This window comes from Pinus tabuliformis, chromosome X (assembly GCF_031772625.1).
Source record: "Pinus tabuliformis cultivar Carrire ecotype Pingquan chromosome X, CPIR1, whole genome shotgun sequence".
NCBI classification, from domain to species: Eukaryota; Viridiplantae; Streptophyta; class Pinopsida; order Pinales; family Pinaceae; genus Pinus; species Pinus tabuliformis.
Window position 1 is genome coordinate 1,288,773,672 of NC_142308.1, and position 22,568 is coordinate 1,288,796,239.

At 40.4% G+C, this 22,568-nt stretch overlaps 1 pseudogene; it reads right to left on the bottom strand.

Annotated features, from left to right (window-relative positions):
• The window catches only part of LOC149144760 (NAC domain-containing protein 75 pseudogene), a 72,053-nt pseudogene extending 55,853 nt beyond the window's left edge, over window positions 1-16,200 (bottom strand).
• Window positions 16,201-22,568: the final 6,368 nt, after the last annotated feature.

Sequence of the window (22,568 nt, forward strand, 5' to 3'; positions counted from 1 at the left end):
TCATAGATCAGTTCATTATTACCAGGTTTGTTCTCCCAAATGCTCTTATTTTTAATAATGCATCTTAGTTCTCTGGAAATTATATTTTTGACTTTTCTATCAAACGGGGATTTAAATTGAAGTATTCAGCGAACTGCTACCCTCAGGGTAATGGTTTAGCAGAATCCACTAATAAAAATCTTATCAGTAACATTAAGAGAACTATCGAGCGAAATCATAAAAATTAGCATAAATCTTTAATATTTGCACTATGGGTTGACCGAATAACATAGAAAGCCTCCATAGGCACTTCTCTATTTAATCTAGTATATGGAAAGGAAGTTGTCATACCAGCAAATTTAGTACTTCCATCACTAGCTTTAGTGCACTTTATTGAAGTAAGCCCCTCATCTTCTATTCATCTTAGACATGATCAAATTTTGAAATTAAAAGAAGAGAGAGAGAAAGCCCGAATTATACATGCAAAAGATCAACAAATTATTAAGTCACCTTTCGAATTAACTTCAACTGGCTCAAAACATTTACAAGTTGGTGATCCAGTTTTGAAGTGGGACAAAGCCCATGAAGATAAAGGAAAACACACTAAGTTCCAGAAAATGTGGCTTGGACCATTCCAAATCAGCGAGAAGATAGGCCCTTCTACATTCATATTGCAAGATCTATCAGGAAAGAGAGATTCTCTTTCTATTAACAGCGTTATCTTGAAAAAATTCTTCAATTGAGGAGGTAACCCCTTCTCCCTTTGTAAATATTCAATTTTTAGCAGAATTTGTGTGCATAACTTATTTTGTTTAGAATCTTAGGAAAATAAAGTTGTAAAAAGCCTCCCATTGGTCTTTGCTATATTGAAAAAGTTACTCAAAAGAAATAGTTCTGATATTTACTTTTAAGAAATGGAAGCCTTAAACGAAAAGGAAATTTCTAGGAAATTAGGTATATTTAGATTCTGAAAACCCCATTTTATTTTTGTGAAATCTTCTCAAAACTTAGAAGTACTGTAAATCATTTTAATGTTTTCAAAAAGCCTGAAAATGGTTATCAATACAAAACAGAAACTGATTCAATCTTAGCATCTTCAACTCTCACCCTGTCATCCATATTCTCTTAAGGAGAAAATTGTTCATCCCATCCATCAAAGTTTATAATTACTCACAGTGTAATTCTAAAATATATTTGATATAAAAGATAAGAGGTATTATTATAAGCCTGCTTACCATGATCATAGGGGAATATTTCAACTGACATTACCAATACTGCATACCAAAACAGGGTAATGGCTTATAATTATAAGACAAGGGGTCTCATCACGAGCCAGCTTGTTCAGTTAAATTACAACCAGTGAATGGCATTGTCAACAGCTGGCCACCAAACTAGGACAATGGATTTTTATCTTACAAAATTAAGGAAAAAAGAAAAAGTAATACAAAAAATATGGAAACATATCTTTTGGATTCATTCTTTTTAATTATACTCTGAAATGGATGGAATAATGAATAGTCAAATGGTTAAAAGGTATCCCTGTCGAGACTATAGACGTTTGCTGGCAGCAGAGGCTCTACCTATGACAAAGGAGTCATTATAAAGCTAAGTTGGAAATGTCTTTTGTTTTATCATTATCAACCAATTAAGGCTGATTTAAAACTTAGAATGTATTTAATTTTAGAAAAGAGAAGAAAATAGCAAAATAGTTATCATTATATTCAGAATTTATGATTACCTAGTTATATTAGATTTTCTCTATCAGATAAGATTTCCAGATTAAGAAAGTTTAAGTATTTTAATTAATTTCTCAGAGATAACTGTTTCTCCCAGTGAATCGCCAATTGTTGTGCTGTACAACAAACCCCCCATTTCATAAAATTTTTATACAAAATCATAATAAGAAATGGGTCCCTTTTAAAATAAACTTAGATGTGTGAATAAATTGGTATTAACCCATCATAAGAAAAACCCTTATCAAAAGGATTAATGTAAATGAAGTACTTTAAAATCCTTTTGAATAGGAATAAAGTGGGTCTTTAAAAAATTATAAAGTTCTTCGTTATTGCGATAAAGCGATCGCAAGATCGCATATCACAATAACAAGGGAAACATATATAAAGACACATTCATTCACTCCGATCCGAAAAGGTAATCGCAATCGGATATCGGGAAAAGAAAATCACAAAGCACAATGAAATAGCCCCCTTGATGTCTCTGATGCGATAAAGCGTATCGCCATCGGCGATCGGCAATAACAAGTCAACACATGATTGAAGGCACTTGAATCCTCCGATGTGATAAGGCATATCGCAATTGGCTATCGGCGAAATCACAGTGGCACGGCAATAAAGCCCGAATCCATTCCCCGATTGTGATGCATTAATAAGGTGCATATCTCAAGAACATATTTAAAAGGCTTGCATGCATTGTATCACCTTTCGGTGATCGGAACATGTTTAAGACAAATATTAAAGCCCTTCCTTTCACGTTACCGATCACCAATTGCAGTTTACTTCTGATTATCCGTCAAAGAAATCTAAGCCACATTCGAATGAATCAATTGACATATAAATGACATGATGGGCATTTCAAACCTCCTTTACCGTGATTGACAGGTTAAACAACTAATCAATGAAGCAGTTAAGGGAAGATTTTCCTTTAGATTTTATCCGCTGCAATTTCACTATAATCCATTATCACTTGTTGATCAATGTAATTCATTCATATTACTTTATAGCAGCATTTCTTTGTATCATGCTTTTCTCATCGCTTGTGCAGAACTCCACTGAAATAAGAAATTTGAAACAAATGGAAAAGAGATCGAAGAAATCTGCAGTAGGAGCGGCTCCTACAGCAACAGTGCAGTCTGCCAAGGATCCAAGGCCAAGAAAAAAGGGTTAATATCAGATACTACATGCCTTGGCCTTGGAAATACTTGTTGGGAGAGAATTTACAATTTAATTGAAGTAGAGGAGCCCGAGGAAATATCAGAAGAAGCCACAGCTGATTCAACTAACAAATCGGAAGCATCCCTCAAAGATTTATCTTGTACATATTTGCACATAATAGTAGGATAAGAAAATATTCTTCCATACACTGACGTAGTGAGATCAATGGTAGAGGAAATTCCAATTTCAAACAGAATGTTTTGCACAATTGACGGGAGGATTTTTGGCTAGTTTCAGTCTGATGATCTAAGGAAAATGTATCATTTTCCTGAGCTTGAAAAGCAGTACAAGAAAGCCTTCCTTGAAAAATTTCCAAATGAAAACGAGACAGAATCGGCCCCGATTAAGTAATGGAGACATAATCCCGAGAAGCACAAGCATGAATTATCAGGTAAGCACTCCGTGGACTCAGTAGCTTCTCCTTACTGTTATTCCGGGGCTATGATGTGTAGAATGTGGGGGATACATGACTCTGCCAAGTTTACTATTGAAATGGTCCCTCTGATGGAAGCAACAGTCAATAGTTATGTGATGGATTCGGCAAACATTTTGTCTGACAAATTAGCCTCAAAAATTCTTGAATTCAGATCAAATACATGCAAAACTACCAAGACCATTCCCCCTTTTTATTATAGTGCTTATATTATGGATACTCTTTGCTTTAATTCCAAATATCCGATACCCGGATGGAGATGGACTCCCGAAGACCCTAAGCCAATCCACATTTATCATTAGATGTTATGGAAAGCTCACTCCAAAGACCATTTGTACAAAATCTATAATGGTTTTATGTTGCCTATCTACTATGCTATTTTTCATAAACCTGCCCCTAGGATTTCCGAGGAAGCAGGGATCGACTTGACTGTAGTAGGAAATTGGTTCGGAGAAGACAAATTCACCTATATAAGGCTTTTTCATAGCTTTACAAAACCCCATGTCCTTCCTCTGTATGTACCTGATAAGTTGTTAGCTCGAGAATTGGCCTACCAAATAACAACAGAAGGGACATCCAAAACTCTTAGAAACTCTAAGAAACAAGTATGGCCTACATTTCCTCTAAGATGCGGCGTCTACACTCTTCATGATTACAAACACGCAGAAAAGGAGGCAGAAAAAATAAAAATGCTCAATCTTGCAACCATCCCCAATAGACAATATGATCCTAGAAAAGTTGCCTATAATGTTCTTGAACAAGCTAAACTTGCAAAGTTTGATTATGAAAATGATGAATTTGATGACCTGTTTTCTTCAGCAAAATTGTTACTTCAGGGAAAAACATTGCCCAAGATCATATATAAAGATGAGGGGTTGGAAGTGTTCAATAGGCTCAAAGAATAGAGGTTGCAAACTCTGCCTCTGGACTTATTAGCTACCACCCTAGCAATCCAGTCAAGCGAGCCTGAACAGCAAAAACCTCCTGCTATAGAAAAAAATCTTGAGAAAGGAAAAGAGCCAGAACAAGAGAAAGAACAGGAAAAGTGCAGTGAAGACATGGATATAGATACTCAGATTGATCCCAATCTCCTTAAAGAATGGCAACAATTCGATTCCATTATAAGAAATCCTGAGAGTTCACAGGGTTTCAGCACACCTGAAGTAATAATTGGTCACAAGACAGCAACAAGTACGGTTCCAATTGAAGGAACCAACGGCCTACCCACCAGCAAAGATGTAGAAATAATTCCTAAGGATCCATCGAATGAAATTGTTTTGCAGATAGAAGACATACCACCATTAGATATCTTTTACAATCCTAAACATAGGGTTGTAGTAAAAAGACAAAGGAAAAGGAGAAGGCTTGATCAATCTTCCCTTTTACCTGCACAGACAGAGATGGCTAATGTGGTATGGAAGAAAGAATTCAATCCCTTCAAAGACCTCACAAAACTCTCTCATTATGTTGGGGCCTATTCGGCAGCTACTATGGATAAAGCATCAGAGGTTAGCAATTTATTAAAAGAAAAAGATCAGACCATTGTTTCATTGGAGGCATAGGTTTCTAAAAAATATAAAAGAGTAAAACAATTAGAACAGTAGTTAGCAGCTCAGTAGGAAGTAAACAACCAACTAAATGAGCAATTGCTCAAGGAGAAACAAAGGATAGACCAAAGTGTAGTGCAGAAACAAAAGGAATTATCCACAACATTTGCCAAGCTAAAGACAATGAATGAACAAATGAGTAAAACAAAAGATGAGAAAATCGCTCAGTTATCACAATAGATAGAAAAGTTCAAAAGTCCTCCTCAACCAGCAGAGTTCAGGTTTGAGGCTCTCTAGATCAATAAAGCATTGATTAAGCAGCTTAATTTACTATGTCATAATATTTCCCTTGTTGAGCCCCTATGTGAGATTGCTTAATCAATAATTGACAAATCAGTTGATGCCAGGCAAAATTTGGAACAGGCCGATGAGACTTTAACCAACTTTCTTTCTTGGCAAGAAACCAGCGAAGGACAAATCGCAAATCTGCCTAAAATTCTAGAATCATAGAAGGAGATCCTTTTCCTAGAATGGCAGTCATAGTTCATGAAGGCAGAAAGGGAAACTTCAAGATGCAGATCAGCAACCAGTAATTTGATCGAGTTAATAAATGATACTCTTTATCTGTCTAATTTGATTTCATAGTGCACTCCAGGTAAATTTTCGTCAGCCAAAGCATTGGAATAGACATGCAATCAAGAATTGGAAAAGAAGGAAAGGTTAATCGCTGGCATCCAAAGTTTAACTTGGGATACCTTTTGGTTTTCCCTAGTTAAACCATACAGTCAAAAAACATCACTCAAATGTTTAACTGATGCAATCAGTTACATGATTCCTGAAATTCATGATGCTACGTATTCAGCCCAACTGCATTCTTGTCTGAGTCACCCTCCAGAATTGCAACCAATGCTTGCTATCTGCCAGCTCAAGCCAAAGGATGATCGGTCGAAACAGTGAATCATTCTACCAACTGCAAATAGTCCCATTTCAAGGAGATTCTCATGATTTGTTTATACCACCTAATAGCATTTTTATTTCATAATTAGTTAGCTTAGATAGTATTTATAGACCCTTTCATGTTATTAGAAAGTGTCCTAAATTTTTGTATAAAACATGGATCGAGAAGTCACACTATTGTGCTTCTGATATATTTTTTAATAAAGACTGGGCCTATATTTTGAATTTTAATGAAGAATGCTTTGATGAGATATGCACTATTGCTTTTTGTGGAAGTGTTTCTAAGTTAGAAGAAAGAATTTGAATGCAATTGATATCGGGAGGGCTCTCGAAATACATATGGTACTATTATCTATGCTTTTTCTCCATTCTTTCATATGAATCGGCATTTATTTAATCTTGCTATCATTGGATACATGTATGTATTTTAACAGCAGTCCTTATACTTATCACTATTGAATGTTTAAGGAGTGTTATTCTTTCAATCATAGTTATGTCAATGATATATGAAGAATAGTGTGACAATGTTTTAATGATTACTTTGTTCAACTACTTGAACAAAGTAATTATCATATGAATAAATGTCTTTGTTTACCAATAGAGTCATCTATATGTCTGTTTGTAGATAAACATTATCAAAAGTAGCACTAAAGTAGAAATTTCATGGGATAGATTAGTTGTTTATAATTTCACTTTTTAGATTAAATCATCCATCCATTATTATTAGAAATAGAAAATAAACCGCTTATCCATCCTATTTACAAACCATTGGGAAACTGGTCCCATTATATCCAGTCGGAGCCACCACACCAAATGAAAAAGGAGCTGCCTTTAAGGTCCGGACCGGGTGGTTTTCCCCGATGTTGATGCAACAATTTTTGAGGCATCAACAGGACCATATTGGAAGGGTCTCAGCTTCTGATGGGCTTCGATATGGTGTTATTTCTGCAGATGGGACCAAAATTTGTCACCCACCTGAAACTTGTGTGGCACTCGATGTTGATCATGTCACTTATTATACTTGGAATTTTTGATAATGGAGTGATGAGATATTGACCCATTGGGTACAGGTGCTCCGAGAGTCAGATCTAATGAATGCTCGACTGGATAGTGGAAGGGTACCCCTGTGGGTGAGGAAAATTTGTCCCTGTATTATTCCACAACCATACCCACCCACTTTTACTGCGTAGAGGAACCCTTCCCAAGGGCCATGGAGGTGACTATACTCTTCCCCTTATTTTGCGAGTGAATAAGAATGAAAACAAATTTCCTAGCCTGAGAGATGAACTTACTACATTTCTTAGCAAAGATCAAAGAGATGGCGGTAGGTGGAGCTACCTCTGATATCTTATATAACATATTACCCAAAGAAATAATAACAGAGCAAGGTCTCAACTCATATCCGTCATGTCTCCTCCACAAGTATGGTTGTCTTAATAATACATCACAAATGTTAAGAGGAGAAAAATAACACAATACCTCATATGTGAATGGCTTGATGTTGTAGGGAAGGTGGCACTATTGGCTGACTCATAGATCTTGTCTTTGGTGAAGCCACCTCATGTTGTAAGGCTGCGGGTGTGGTTTGGTCGATAGGTCCAACCACTTTACAACCAATTCTGAAATGAGGTTCTTTTGGCTCCGACTGTGTTGGCTTGAGGTGGCTTGACCCAAGTTCAGAGTTAATTAGCCAAACAAATCCCTACACTAATGGCCCTTTCAGCAACAACCCGTGGAGCGCGGATTGAGGTCTTGCCCGAAGCAATATGGCGGGATGCTGGAACCATGTTTTCGCACCCTTGAGATGTCTGAGGGGTCGATATAGTCTAACTGTGAATGGATCCAAGTAGGTCACTTCGCACACTAACTTGACCTGCGAGGCCTTCCCGATATGTTATAATCACCTTCGCACTGCCCTAACCAAGGGCTGAGGTGCTTTCACATTGCTAGGGCAGCAATATGCACTCTTTCCCCAAGTTACACCATGTTTCTTACTTATCTTCTTATTGTTAGTTAACTTTGCATAAATAGATACCTTACCCTATATTCACTTAATCAAGACAATCATATATGTTCGCACGGCATATAAACAACATAAATGGAATTTATACCCAATACATTCAATACAAAAAATAGTAAATAAATACGTAGGAATGGCATAAAACTTTTCTTTATTAACGCTTCAATTGGTTACAAACTCAACCTGCCCTGCTCACGTAGCTGCAGGGGTCCGCGAACTCAACGGTGGACTACTAGGCCTCTGCACACTCATTTGCAGAGCCTTCTCCTCCCAAGACTCATCTCTACACTTAGGTAAGACTCAATTCTCCATCTATGAGTCTTCCTTCTTTACAGCTTAAAACCTTGGTCTACTTATCCAATCCCATGGTCCGCGGACCATGGGTAGATCTCTAAAGCCGACATTACATTACAAAAATGAGGGCAGACAACCCAATGACTCTGAATTTACAAGTTTGTGCTCCACGCCCACAAAACGTGGAGTCTTTACATTAGATTTAGTCAAAATATGGGCTTTAAGCCCCAAAAATTCCCTTGGGGGATCCTGTGCCCAACAAGCCCCCAACACAAACATCGTGACTCGCCCTCAAGTTACTCTATTCGTGAAAAGATCTTCACATGGATACTTCCCAACTCTACCCAAACTACTGCAAGATCGGCAACACATTGAGCAGCTTCATGTTTTACCTCCTGCACGTGTTGTGTAAAGACCGCGGTATCTGAACTATTTCCTTGTACCTGGTTATAGCCCCGCACCTCCTTTCAGCTCCCTGGAGCACTAATATTGTGCTTCATTTTGCTAGTCAGATAATCGGTCCACCCATGTATGGCTTCAACCAACTGCCATTCACTTTTCCTGGGAAAGGTTCTCCATTTAACTTTACCAACTGCATCGTGCCTCCATCTGTGACCTCCTTAATAACATACGGTCCCAACCAATGCATTCTAAATTTTCCCAGGAATTTATCAAACTTACTATCAAACAATACCACCAAATTGTTCACCTTGAAGGTGTGTAATTTAATATGTCAATCAAGCCAGGCCTTTTCACACTGCTTTTGTACTTGTTGGTGAAAGCCAGCTAAAAATCATTCTTCCTCAAGTTCCTCCAACTACGCGAGCCTCTCCTCCAGGGCTCCGCGGTCCATCATACCTGTGAGCATTGCTATGCGCAAACTAGGCAAGATGTATTCCATCAGCATTATAGCTTCCACTCCATAGACCAGTAAGAAAGGTGTCTGCCCTCTTAGTTTCTTACCTGTCATCCTATAAGCCCAAAATACTACAGGTATGCGGAGGTCCCAATCACTTCATAGCACATTACATACTTCGGTCAGTGCAGTCTCCAATACTTTGTTAAATGCTTCTACTATTCCGTTGCCTTGTGGGTGATACGGTGTGCTTTTCTGATGATACACCTGAAACTCTTCTATCAGTGTGCTGATCGTCTCATTTAGAAAATGTGTACCGCATTCACTGATCAATATCTTCAGGCATCCAAATCATGTCAATACATTTTCAAACATAAACTTCATGGCTATGGCGGCCATGCAATCTTTTACTGGTTGCGCTTCTACCCAACGAATCAGGTACTCTGACACAATGATAACATATCTTGCACGCATTTTTCCTTGAGGTTTTATAGGTCCTATGAAGTTGATCACCCACTTTTCAAAGGGCTACAATGTTATTTGTGGATTCAAAGGCATCTTGTCCCTCCACAATAGTTTACCTATTCTTTGACATACATCACAAGCCTTGCAATGTGCTTTTGAATCCTGATGAAGGGTCGGCCACCACAACCCTACACAGTGAATCTTCTGTGCAGTTGTTCTCTCCACATTCTATCGTTCCAACTTGAGGAGTTTTTTACGTAGTTGCCCTCCCCTCCCCAACACATGCATATTGACCGTATCTCGCAACACGAAGTTCATGTGCATCCACATAGGTTGTTTTCCATATGTCGGCATCCACCTAGCTTGATGTGCGCATGATTTATCCTGCCCATTACATTTATCTATCAATCACACTCTAGGCTTCCCAAACCACATGCGAATCATTCTTCTACATTAGCACCAGTCCTCAAATCTCCCTTTATGCATACCCCACCACCTCGCAAGCGTAGCGCCTAGTACCCAATTCAAGGCCTGGAAACGTTTCTTTTCTGGCACCTCTCTTTCAAACTTGTCTAGGAAAGTATCTACCTCACTTAACCCATCATAAGTAGGTAGACCCCTTGCTTCTATCAATACGTAGCGCAGTGATCTTGTCATCATATTACAGTTCAACATGGTTACCTCATGTAACTGGTTTTGTCATCGCTTTATCTCCTCATCAAAGTCTGACATACAGGAGCTTTTGCACTCCCATGAGATCCATCTGTCTGCAGTGGGATTTACCCCATCTTGCTCTTGTGCAGTTATCTTGTAGATGTAGTCCAAATTTTCATCTCTTTCATAGTCACGCACTAGCTCTGTATAGTGTGATCCTTCCGTAGGGTCAAATGCTATAACTACACGGAGATATATTTTTTCAAAAATCATCTTGTGCTTCTTTAGATTAATCACCCTGTTTCAGTGGCTCAATCAATTCCTAGGAACGTGGGTTAGGGATTGGTTACATCAACAATCTCTATTACTTCAAATTCATCTAGCGTGCTCGCTTCCTCAATATCCACAGTGATTCCATGCAATCACCCCATAGGTATTATCTTCTACTGGTTCCATTGCAGCATAGGCCTCCCGATGCATTCCCATGTCTGCTTCGGTAGAACATTCGCATTCGATCCTAAGTCCAAAATTAGTTGGTCCATCTCATATTCTCCAATTTTCATGGTTAACCTCATTTCTCTTCCCGTCCTTGTTGTATGCTTTCAAATCTTCCAGTCTATGTGTGGTTCTCCTAGCACGGTCCCATCACATCTGTTAATGAGTTCATGTAGTCCCTTTACAACCTTATTGTCACACAATAGCTTCATGCATGTTTTGAGGAACGTCGTAAGCATAGATGGGTCCATTTCTGGCTCTGTTCTATCTTTACTACCTAAAGTGGAGGCATCCACGAAGCTCTTCTTAGCTTCCATGAAGGTTTCCTTAGCGCGCTCCAAATCAAACTCTGCTTCTTTCGTCGAAGCCTTGTGAACCCAAGTACTATCTTCGAGTTGTTTTCCTTTATCATCTCCCATCGCAATTCCACTTCGGAGCACAATGTTCACATTTGGATCTTCCTTGCGCAGCTCAGACCTCATCATCTACAGGTTCTGAGTTGAGGGAGGTGGTAGCACTCCCTTGTTGCGTATCCTAGCTATCATCGTAGGACAATCTTCTGTCTCATGATCAAATAAGGTACAATATAGACATGATGGATGCATTGGGTTCATACAATCATGGGCATAATGTCCTGGCCCTCTGTAATTGTAGCATATTAAATGTTTGTGACCTCTTCCAGGTCCTCATCCACCTCGGCCTTGTCTGTGCCCTTGAAATCTAGTTTGCGCCACTCCTACATTCTAGTCTAGTGGTTGCGTTTCGGCCTGAACCCTGTATGTGGGAGTTCTATTCATCATTAACTCATAGCTTCTACAAGTGTGCTCATCGTGTCCTATTGACCTACAAAAGATATAGAACAATTTCTGCGAATTTTGAGTATACTTCTGTAACAAATGGCAGTTGTCCGTAGCGTGTTTCCCTTCTATTTGACAAATCACGCACCACAAAGCAGGTGTTGTGCTAGTTCTTGCTTGTGCTTCTGGCCTTAACAACATCTATCCTCCTCCCATGAGGTAATTCGTGAACACTGGGTAGTGGTCCTCATCATGACCTTGACCCTTGCATTTTACGCACCATACGTCTTCATGCACTTCCGGGCGACCTATCCTGTCTTGCTTCAGACTCTACATCTCAAGGCATAAGTATTTCAACTGCACGTGGATCTGCTGAAATCCCAAGTTAGGATCCTAAATCGGGGTCTCATCTCAAGGCATAAGTATTTCAACTGCACGTGGATCTGCTGAAATCCCAAGTTAGGATCTTGAGTTGTTAACTTCTGTTGCGATAGCACGCTCCTTAAATGTGGCATTAATGATGCGATAAACCATTCGCAATGTTGTCCATCCGTCAAATTCATATTAGCTTCGCGAATCATGAACTTCAACCTCTAATCCAACTCCCAAAGACTTTTTCATGGTAGTATCATGATTTCTTTGAACCCAATGATCCATTGTGCTTTAGACTTTGGCCTGCAAAATTCTCTATTTAGCGCTACTTGGATTTCCATGATTCCGGCATTCAAATTGTCATTAGAATTCTTAATATAACAGGTCAGCGTGCGGTCCTGCAAGGGGCTAACCAATGTCGCTTTCTTTATATTATCATCTGTAACCCCCTACGCTTCCCATACGGCTCTTATCACAAACCAAAATTGGTCTGGATCTTTGTTTCCTACTCCCTTGAAAATAGGCAACTTTATCATGCTTACCATATTAACTCGTGGTGGTGGTGGAGGTGGTATGGGTGAATATGGAGGTGATGGTGGTGAAGCTAGTGGTGGTGTGGGTGGGGGTGGTATGCACAGAATTCTTAGCCTTATCAGATGGATCACACTTCACGGAGAGACCATCACGAGCTCTTCCTCGTCCCCTCACAGAGGTGAAATCAAAGGGCTATTCTTTGGTTTCTTACTTCCTTCATTTCTATAGGTTTTTCCACTTCGTGTAGCTCCAAACATCAAGGTAATTGCATAACCCTATTTTCACACAATAGCATTTTAATCCAAGTATTCAAATACTTTACATACTTACCTCACGGTACTTTGAGAAAGCGTCACTCTGCCTCCCTATAACTAACTGAAGTATCTACCGCGTACTAAGTAATAAGCCCTCCTATAATCCAATCAAGAAAGTGGTCAACAATGCACGCATCTTATCCTTCGATGCTTCCAATCTATGCACCAACTTTGGGGTCCACATAATAGGACCATCGAGCTTCCACCTTCCTTGGCTATCTGCTAACTTCGCGATCCACTCATATGGCTCAGTAGGGAAAGACGCAAAGAAAATTTCATGTATCTCTGTGTACAGGTAGCATTCTAACCACTCTTCTTTTGTCAGTCATGGATTCCTGTTTTCCTACACTGTGAACTTGTGAATCCTCCTGTCCAACAAAACTTCAATTTCCTTCTTAGTTGGATTCCAATGATATGACATGATACATCATTATGCAGATTCTGGTCCCAGCAACAGAACCATTTGTTAGTTTGTGGGGGCCTGACCTAGGTTCAGAGTTAATTAGCCAAACAAATCCCTACACTACTGTCCCTTTCAGCAATAGCCCGTGGAGCGCGGACTGAAGTCTCACCTGAAGCAGTATGGGGGGATGCTGGAGCCAGGTTTCCACACCCTTGAGATGTCTGCGGGGTCAATTTAGTCCAACCATGAATGTCTTCATGCAGGTCACTTCGTGCACTGCCCTAACCTACGATGCCTTCACGATCTATTATAATCGCCTTCGCGCATCCCTAACCAGGGGCTGGGGTGCTTTCGCGCTGCTAAGGTAGCGATCTACGCTATTTCCCTAAGTTACACCATGGTTCTTCCTTATATTCTTATAACTGTTACTTAACTTCGTGTAAACAGATACCTTATCTTATATTCACTTAATCATCACAATCATATATGTTCGCATAGCATATAAATAGCAAAAATGGAATTTAAACCCATTACATTCAATATAGAAAATAGTAAGTAAATATGTAGGAATGGTATAAAACCTCTCTTTACTAATGCTTCAATCGGTTACAGACTCAACCTGTCCTATGCACTCAGCTGTAGGGGTCCACGCACTCAACTACAGACTACTAGGCCTCTGCGCAATTAGCTGCAGAGCCTTATCCTACTCTACGACCCAAATCGTCTCTACACTTAGATAAGATTCAATTCTCAATCTATGACTCTTCTTTCTTTACAACTTAGAACCTCTCTCTATTTATACAATTCAGTGGTCCGCAAACCATGGGTAGATCTCTAAAGTCAACATTACATTACAAAAATGAGGGGTGGACAACCCTATGACTCATTTACAAGTTCACGCTCCGCACCCACAAAACGCGGAGTCTTTACATCAGATTTAGACAAAATATGGGCTTTAAGCCCCAAAACTTCCCTTGGGGGATCCCATGCCCAACACACTGTCGACAATGAATTGCAGTCTTGAACCCTTCACCCACATCTCTGAGTGGAAGAGACACTCCCCCTCCTTTGGAGCTTCAGGTTCATTCTTTTGTATATTGGTGGTGGAAACAGTCGCGTCGAGATCAACATCAATAATTTGCTTCCCTTTTTCATTCCCCTTGCTGGGTTTTGACTCAGAGTCAGAACATGCATCTGATTCTGAAGCCTTGAACTCATCCGCCAATGACTACTTGGCCTGACACTCACTTGTGTTGTGGGTGGGGCTCTTATGGATCTCAAACCACTTTCCTGTCTCCTTCTTTGACTTCGTGGTGTTGTTATTTTCTTTCATCTTTGACGATTTGTCTTGGGTCACCCCACCTTGGTTTTTTCCTTTGTTCTCTGGTTTGCGGGAGCCTTTCCCTTTCTTGGATTCACAGAATCAAAGTCTTCCTTTTTCTGTTTAAACTTCTGCTCGATCTTGATAGCATATCAGTATGTCATGCAAAATGAGGAGATGTCTAGGAACTCCATCTCATCCTAGATGTACCTATGTAGGCACCATCGGTACTTGAGTACCAAATTTTTCTTAGAATACTTCATACTCGACTTCGTGTGAAGAGTATGAAAATCATTGGTAAACTCTGGCACCTATTGGTCCCTTCCCTATCGCAGCATGGTCCACTTTATATATTTATCCTCATAGCTCTTGCAGGGTAGTATTTCTCCTTGATGGTGTCCTAGAAAGAATCCCAAGTGGGTGCGGCCGAAAATAGTGAGGGTGTACTTTCGTCCTTCTTCTCACAGTAGGTTTACCACCAGTCCTTCACATGGGGGCCAACTTTTGATAAGTGCAAGAGTAATCTTTTCTTGACTGGAAAAATCATGAACAAAAAAATATCCTTCTAGCATATTTAACCATTTATCTATGGCGTCATCATCTATCTGACCCTCGAATATAGGGATCTTAAAGTTAACTTATATCTTAAAAGGTGTGGCGCTTCCATAGTAGCTATAGGAAGGAGATGTGTCGCCCTTGGGTAGGAACTAAAGGGTTTGGGAAATTTTGTCTATCATTGCGTTCCTCTATCACTCGAGGGCTTCTTCGAACAAGATTTTGAAAGGATCTCCTACCCCCTCGTGTTTCTTATCTTCTGCCATGGGAGGCCATTGGGATTTGCGAGGCTGGTCTTGTAAAGTTTGGACCAGTTTGAACCCTAAATCCTTATATCTCGACCTCGTTAGGGACATGCAAAGAAAAGTAGAGAAAGAGCATATCCCTCTAATTGTGATTTCTAAGGCAGCATCATCCTGTTTTCTAAGGCCTTTGCTTGAGTCGTTAACTTCTATCGCGATAGCACACTCCTTAAATGTGGCATTAATTATGCTACAAACCATTCGCGGTCTTGTCCATCCATCAAATTCATATTAGCTTTGCAAATCATACACTTTGACCTCTTATCCGACTCCCAAGGAGTTTCACCTGGTAGCATCATGATTTCTTTCAACCCAATTCAAACTTCGGCCTGCTAAATTCTCTATTTAGCTCTGCTTGGATATCCATGATTCCTGCATTCAGATTGTCATTATAATGCTTAACATACCAAGTCAGCACACAGTCCTACAAGGCACTGACCAGCGGTGCTTTCTTTATATTATCATCTATAACTCCCTGTGCTTCCCATACAAGTCTTATCACGAACCAAAACTGGTCTAGATCTTCATTTCCTACTCCCTTGAACATAGACAACTTTATCATGCTTGTCGTATTGACTCGTGGTGGTGGTGGATGTGGTATGGGTGAAGATGGAGGTGATGGTGGTGAAGCTAGTAGCAGTGTCGGTGGGGGTGGTATGCATGGAATTCTTTGCCTTATCAGATGGATCGCACTTTGTGGAGAGACCTTTGTGAGCTCTTCCTCGTCCCCTCATGGAGGTGAAATCAAAGGGTTTTTCTTTGGTCCCTTACTTCCTTCATTTCTGTAGATTTTTCCACTTCATGTAGCTCCGAACATCAAGGTAATTGCATAACCCTCTTTTCACACAATAGCATTTTAATCCAAGTATTCAGAGACTTTACGTACTTACCTTGTGATGCTTTGAGAAATTGTCGCTCTACCTCGCTATAGGTGACTGAAGTATCTTCCATGAACACAGTAATGAACCCTCCTATAATCTGATCAAGCCAGTGATCAACAATGCACGCGATCTTATCCTCCGATGCTTCTAATCTGCGCACCAACTCTGGGGTCCACACAATAGGACCATCGAGCTTCCACCTTCCTTGGCTATCTGCTAACTTTGCGATCCACTCATACAGCTTAGTAGGGAAAGATGCATAAAATATTTTATGGATATCTATGTACAGGTACCAGTCTAACCACTCCTCTTTTGTTAGTCGCGGAGTCCTATTTTCCTACGCTGCGAACTCTTGAGTCCTCCTGTCCATCCAACCTTAAATTTCCTTCTTAGTTGGATTCCAATGATACAACATCAGATATCTCTAATCAGATTCCGATCCCAGCAACAGAACCATTTGTTGGCTTGAGGGGGCCTGACCCAAGTTCAAAGTTAATTATCCAAACAAATCCCTACACTACTGGCCCTTTTGGCAACAACCCATGGAGGGAGGACTGAATTCTCACCCGATGTACTATGGGTGGATGCTGGAACCAGGTTTTTGCACCCTTGAGATGTTTGAGGGGTAAATTTAGTCCAACTGTGAATGGCTTCGTGTAGGTCACTTCGTGCACTACCCTGACCTGCAAGGCGTTCGCGATCTGTTATAATCGCCTTCATGCAGCCCTAACCAGGGGCTGAGGTGCTTTCACGCTGCTAAGGTAGAAATCTATGTTATTTCCCCTCGTTACACCATGGTTCTTACTTATCTTCTTAAAACTGTTAGTTAACTTCGTGTAAATAGATACCTTAACTTATATTCACTTAATCAACACAATCATATATGTTCACACAACATATAAACAGAAGAAATGGAATTTATACCCAATATCTTCAATACAGAAAACAATAAATAAATACACATGAATGGTATAAAATGTCTCTTTATTAATGCTTCAATCGGTTACAGATTCAACCTACCCTGCACACTCAGCTGCAGGGGTCCACGCGCTAAGCTGCGAACTACTAGGCCTCTGCACACTCAGTTGCAGAGCCTTCTCATACTCTATGACCCAAGACTCATCTCTACACATAGATAGGACTCAATTCTCCATCTATGACTCTTCTTTCCTTACAACTTACAACCTCACTCTATTTATACAATCCCATGGTCCGTAGACCATGGGTAGATCTCTAAAGCTAACATTACAATACAAAAATGAGGGCGAACAACCCTATGACTCATTTACAAGTTCGCACTCCGTGCCCACAAAACGTGGAGTCATTACATTGGATTTAGTCAAAATTTGGGCTTTAAGCCCCAAAACTTCCCTTGGGGGATCCCACACCCAACAGGCCCCTAACGCAAACATCGTGACTCGCCCTCAATTCACTCTGTTGGTGCGGATATCTTCGCGTGGAGACCTCCCAACATTGCACAAACTGCTGCAAGATTGGCAATGCACTGAGTAGCTACTTGTTGTACCTCCTGCACGTGTTGTTCAAAGACCACGATATCTGAACTGCTTGCCTGTACCTGGTTATAGTCCCGCACCTCCTTTTAGTTGCCTAGAGTTCTAAGACTATGTTTAAATCGGTTAGTTAGATAGTTGGGCCACCCATGTATGGCTTCAAACAACTGCCATTCACTTTTCAGGGGAAAGGTTCTCCATTTAACTTTGCCAACTACACCACGCCTCCGTCTGTGACCTCCTTAATAACATACGGTCTTAGCCAATGCATTCTAAATTTTCCCAGGAATTTATCAAAATTCCTATCATACAGTAACACCAAATTGTTCACCTTGAAGGTGCGTAACTTAATATGTCAATCATGTTAGGCCTTTTCATGCTGCTTTTGTACCTGTTGGTGAAAGCCAGCCAAAAATCGTTCTTCCTCAAGTTCCTCCAACTGTGCGAGCCTCTCCTCCAGGGCTCCACGGTCAATCATACCTTTGAGTGATGCTATGCACAGACTAGGCATGATGTATTCCATTGGCATTATAGCTTCCACTCCATAGACTAGTCGGAAAGGTGTCTTCTCTGTCAGTTTCTTGCATGTCATCCTATAAGCCCATAATATTGCAGGTATGTGCAGGTCCCAATCACTTCGCTACACATTGCATACTTTGGTCAGCATAGTATCGAATACTTTTTTAAATGCTTCTACTATTCCGTTGGCTTGTGGGTGATACAGTGTGCTTTTCTAACGATACACCTGAAACTCTTCTATCAGCGTGCTGATCGTCTCATTCAGAAAATGTGTACCACGGTCGCTCATCAAGATCTTTGGACATCCAAATTGTGTCAATATGTGTTCAAACAGAAACTTCACGGTCATGGTGGCCATGCAGTTTTTTATCAGCTGCGCTTCTTCCCAATGATTTAGGTACTCTGTTGTAGTGATAATATATCTCACGCCTATTTTTCCTTGAGGTTTGATAAGTCCTACAAATTCGATCACCTACTTTTCAAAGGGCTACAACATTATTTGCTGATTCAAATTCATCTTGTTACTTCGCGATGGTTTACCTGTTCTTTGACATACATCACAACCCTTGCAATGTGCTTTTGAATCCTGATGAAGGGTTGGCCACCACAACCCTGCAGAAAGAATCTTCTGTGCAGTCATTCTCTCCACATTCTGTCATTCCAACTTGAGGAGTCGTTTGTGCAATTTCCCCCCCAACACATGCTTATTCACCATATCTCCCAACGTGAAGTTCATGTGCATCCACGTAGCTTATTTTCCATATGTCAACATCCACCTAGCTAGATGTGCACGTGGTTTATCCTACCCATTACATTTATCTATCAATCACACTTTAGGCTTTCCAAACCACATGCGCGTCATTCTTCTACATTCATGCTAGTTCTCAAAGCCCGTTTTGTGTGTACCCCACCACCTTGCAGGCATAGAGTGCAATACCCAATTTAAGGCCTAGAAACATTGCTTTTCCGACACCTCCCTTTCAAACTTGTCTAGGAAACTATCTACCTCACTTAACCCATCATAAGTAGCCAGATCCCTTACTTCTGTCAATACGCAACGCAATGACCTTTTCATCATATTACAATTCAACGTGGTTACCTCGTGTAACCAGTTCTACTATCGCTCTATCTCCTCATCAGAATGCAACGTTCAGGAGCTTTTGCGATCCCTTGAGATCCATCCATCTGAGGTGGGATTTACCCCTTCTTGCTCTCACGCAGTTATCTTGTAGATGCAGTCCAAATAGTTCTATCTTTCATAGTCGCGCATTGGCTCTGTATAGTGTGATCCTTCCGCATGGTCCAAAGGTATAACTACACGCAAAGATTTCTTTTCAAAAATCATCTTGCACTTCTTCAGATTAATCACCCTGTTCATGTTAGTGACCCAATCAATTCCTAAGAGCGCAGGGTAGGGATTGTTGTCATCAACAATATCTATTGCTTCAAATTTGGCTAATGCGCTCGCTCCCTCAATATCCACAGTGATTCCCTGCAATTGCCCCATAGGTATTATCTTCTACTCGTTTTCCACTCACAACTGAATAGGATACCATTGCAGCATAGGCTGCCCCATGCACTCCCATGTCTGCTTCAGTACAATGTTCACAGCTGATCGTAAGTCAAGAATTATTTGGTCCATCTCATATTCTCCAATCTACGTGATTAACCTCATTTCTCTTCTCGTCCTCATCGTATGATTTCCAATCTTCCAGACTATGCACGGTTCTCTTGGTGTGATCCCATCGCATCTGTTAATGAGTTCCTATTGTCCCTTTACAACCTTACTCTCGCATAGTAACTTCATGCATGTTTCCAGGAATGTCGTAAGCATAGATCGGTCCATTTCGGGCTCTAGTCTATCTTTGCTTCCTGAAGTGGAGGCATCGATGAAGCTTTTCTTAGCTTCCATGAAGGTTTCCTTAGCATGCTCCAAATCAAACTTTGCTTCTTTTGTCGGAGCCTTGCAAACCCAAGTACTATCTTTGGGTTGTTTTCCTTTATCATCTCCCATCATGATTCCACTTCAGAGCACAATGTTCACATTTGGATCTTCCTCACATAGCTCAGACCTCATAATCTACTAGTTCTAAGTCGAGGGAGGTGGTAGCGCTCCCTTGTCGTGTATCCTAGCTATCACCATAGGACAATCTTTCGTCTCATGATCAAATAATGTACAATATAGACATGATGGATGCGTTCGGTTCATATAATCACGGGCATAATTTCCTGGCCCTCCACAATTGTAGCATATCAACTGTCTGCGACCTCTTCCACGTCCTCATCCACCTCAGCCTCATCTGCGACCCTAAAATCTAGTTCGCACCGAACTACATTCTGGTCTATGGGTTGCGTTTCGGCCTAAACCCTATAGGTGGGAGTTTTATCCATCATTACCTCATAGCTTCTTGTTATAGACATTTTTGTGCCTTACAGCTCTAAGCATGAAATGTCCATAAACCAAGGACTCCTAAGTCCCTAAAAGTGTTGTTCTAACCCCTAAAGGAACAAGGTCAACAAATTACAGCTTCTCCCAGAAGTTCTCCACCAGAAACTACTCAGAATAAGTCAAAACAGGATCATTTCAGCTGCTCCATTAGCTAAGTGCGTTGCATAGCACCTAAATCCACTGAAATGCACTACCAGGGTGCGTTGAGCGGGAAATGACAAATGGCAGTGTCATTCCACGAGGTGGAGAGACAATGGAAGCTTCCAGAATCTTCTCCTATGACACTTGCCTCACTGAATTCGACCAAGGATGAGTAAGAGGCCTTCAGTCTCCAAGTGTAAGCAAGAACTGACAAAGAGAAGCCACTAATCAAATCATAAGCTGACTCATCCTCCTTGCATACATCTATATATGGATCCCTCATCCTAGAGATCCAGAGGTTGGAATTTTGCACATTCTAAGGAATTGCTGTTGGTTTTGAGACACATATCAGAGAATTGGGTGATCTATGCTTTGTTGGAGGTGAAGAGGGGCTTCTTTGCTGGGAGGTTGATGCTAGGTCAGGAATCATCGGTTGTAACTCCTCCTGGATCTTCTTGTATATCAATAAAAACTATTTGAGTTTCTTCTCCATGCTTTTGTATCATTGATACTTGTTACATTTGTATGGTTAACTTAAATCTGATCCTAAGTTGTTTATGAATATAAATCCATGTCTTTGTATAGTTTTCTTCTTTTGTGATCTTACAGGTACTTGGTGAAGCTGGGCAAGTAAGTGAGCAGGTAGCTGGAAGCTGTCAAAGAGGAGAGAGATTGGATCAAAGGACTAGCGCAAGACACAGGTTGGTTCTTCCTATTCCTCTTTGTTTATAGTTCATAAAGGAGATACAAAAGTAGTTTTCTCTGTTTGTTTCTAAGGCAGCTGTCACACCTTAGTGGGATAGAGCAGTTCTAAATAGACACTTTTCTCGGTAACAAAATGGCGACTCCACTAGGGATGATTGTCTAATTAGTTTGTTTGTGTATCTCTTGTTGTTTGCGTCATAAACTTATAAGTAGCATTCGAACTGCATTTGCCATAACAAATGCAAAGTAGACATCTGCTACTTCAATCCATTCGCTGGATCTGTTTATGATTTGAACAGCTGATTCATAGACTATATGATTGCCCTTGTGATAGCTCTTAGACCCTCCTTAGATCTACCCCTGATTGTGCATTACTGATTGCTTTTACTCAGCCAAAAACCAAAGACTAAACTGCAAACCGTGACCCAGAACCCGGATAGAATTCTCGTTTCTACCCCAGTGCAGGCACTGTGAAGAGGTTCTACATTTCAACGCACTTCCCGAAAGGGCAACCTGCGCTGCAATGCAGTTTCTCTGTGTAACAGGTGCACTGATCAGCCTAGCCCTGTGCAGCTGAGGTTCTTTGCTTCATTCTTTCAGTTTTGTCTCTGAATTTTGCAGCCTGTGATCAGTATATGACTGTTTCAAACCCATTTTCCTTGCTGATATTCTGCCTCCTTTGTACAAAAGAACTGTAGATGTTTTTGTGTGTTTGTTGAGTCATTTACAGTTTTCCATTGCGAAAGTAGAATAGTCGTACTGTCATCCTTTGATTTAGATCTGTTGCAAGTGTCGATTTCGATCATAGGAGAAAGTTTGCTCTCTATTGATGGTCGACTATGCTTTTACTATTGCCTTTGGTCTGAATTTGTGACTTTCTAGTGTCAAAACGAGTATTTATTTCAAAATCATAAAGTGTCGTAATCATCTCTACCTTTGGATTTCGAAAAGAAGCTTGTTTGTGTTTGTCGCTTGAAAGAAAATTCAGATTTGTACATCAACTTTCTTTTTAGCATCAATACTAAGAAAGTCAAAAACAAATACATGCATGTGCATTTGCATATAGACAGTCTGTTTGGCTTGATTTAAGAAAGTGCATTTACAGTGTGCTCT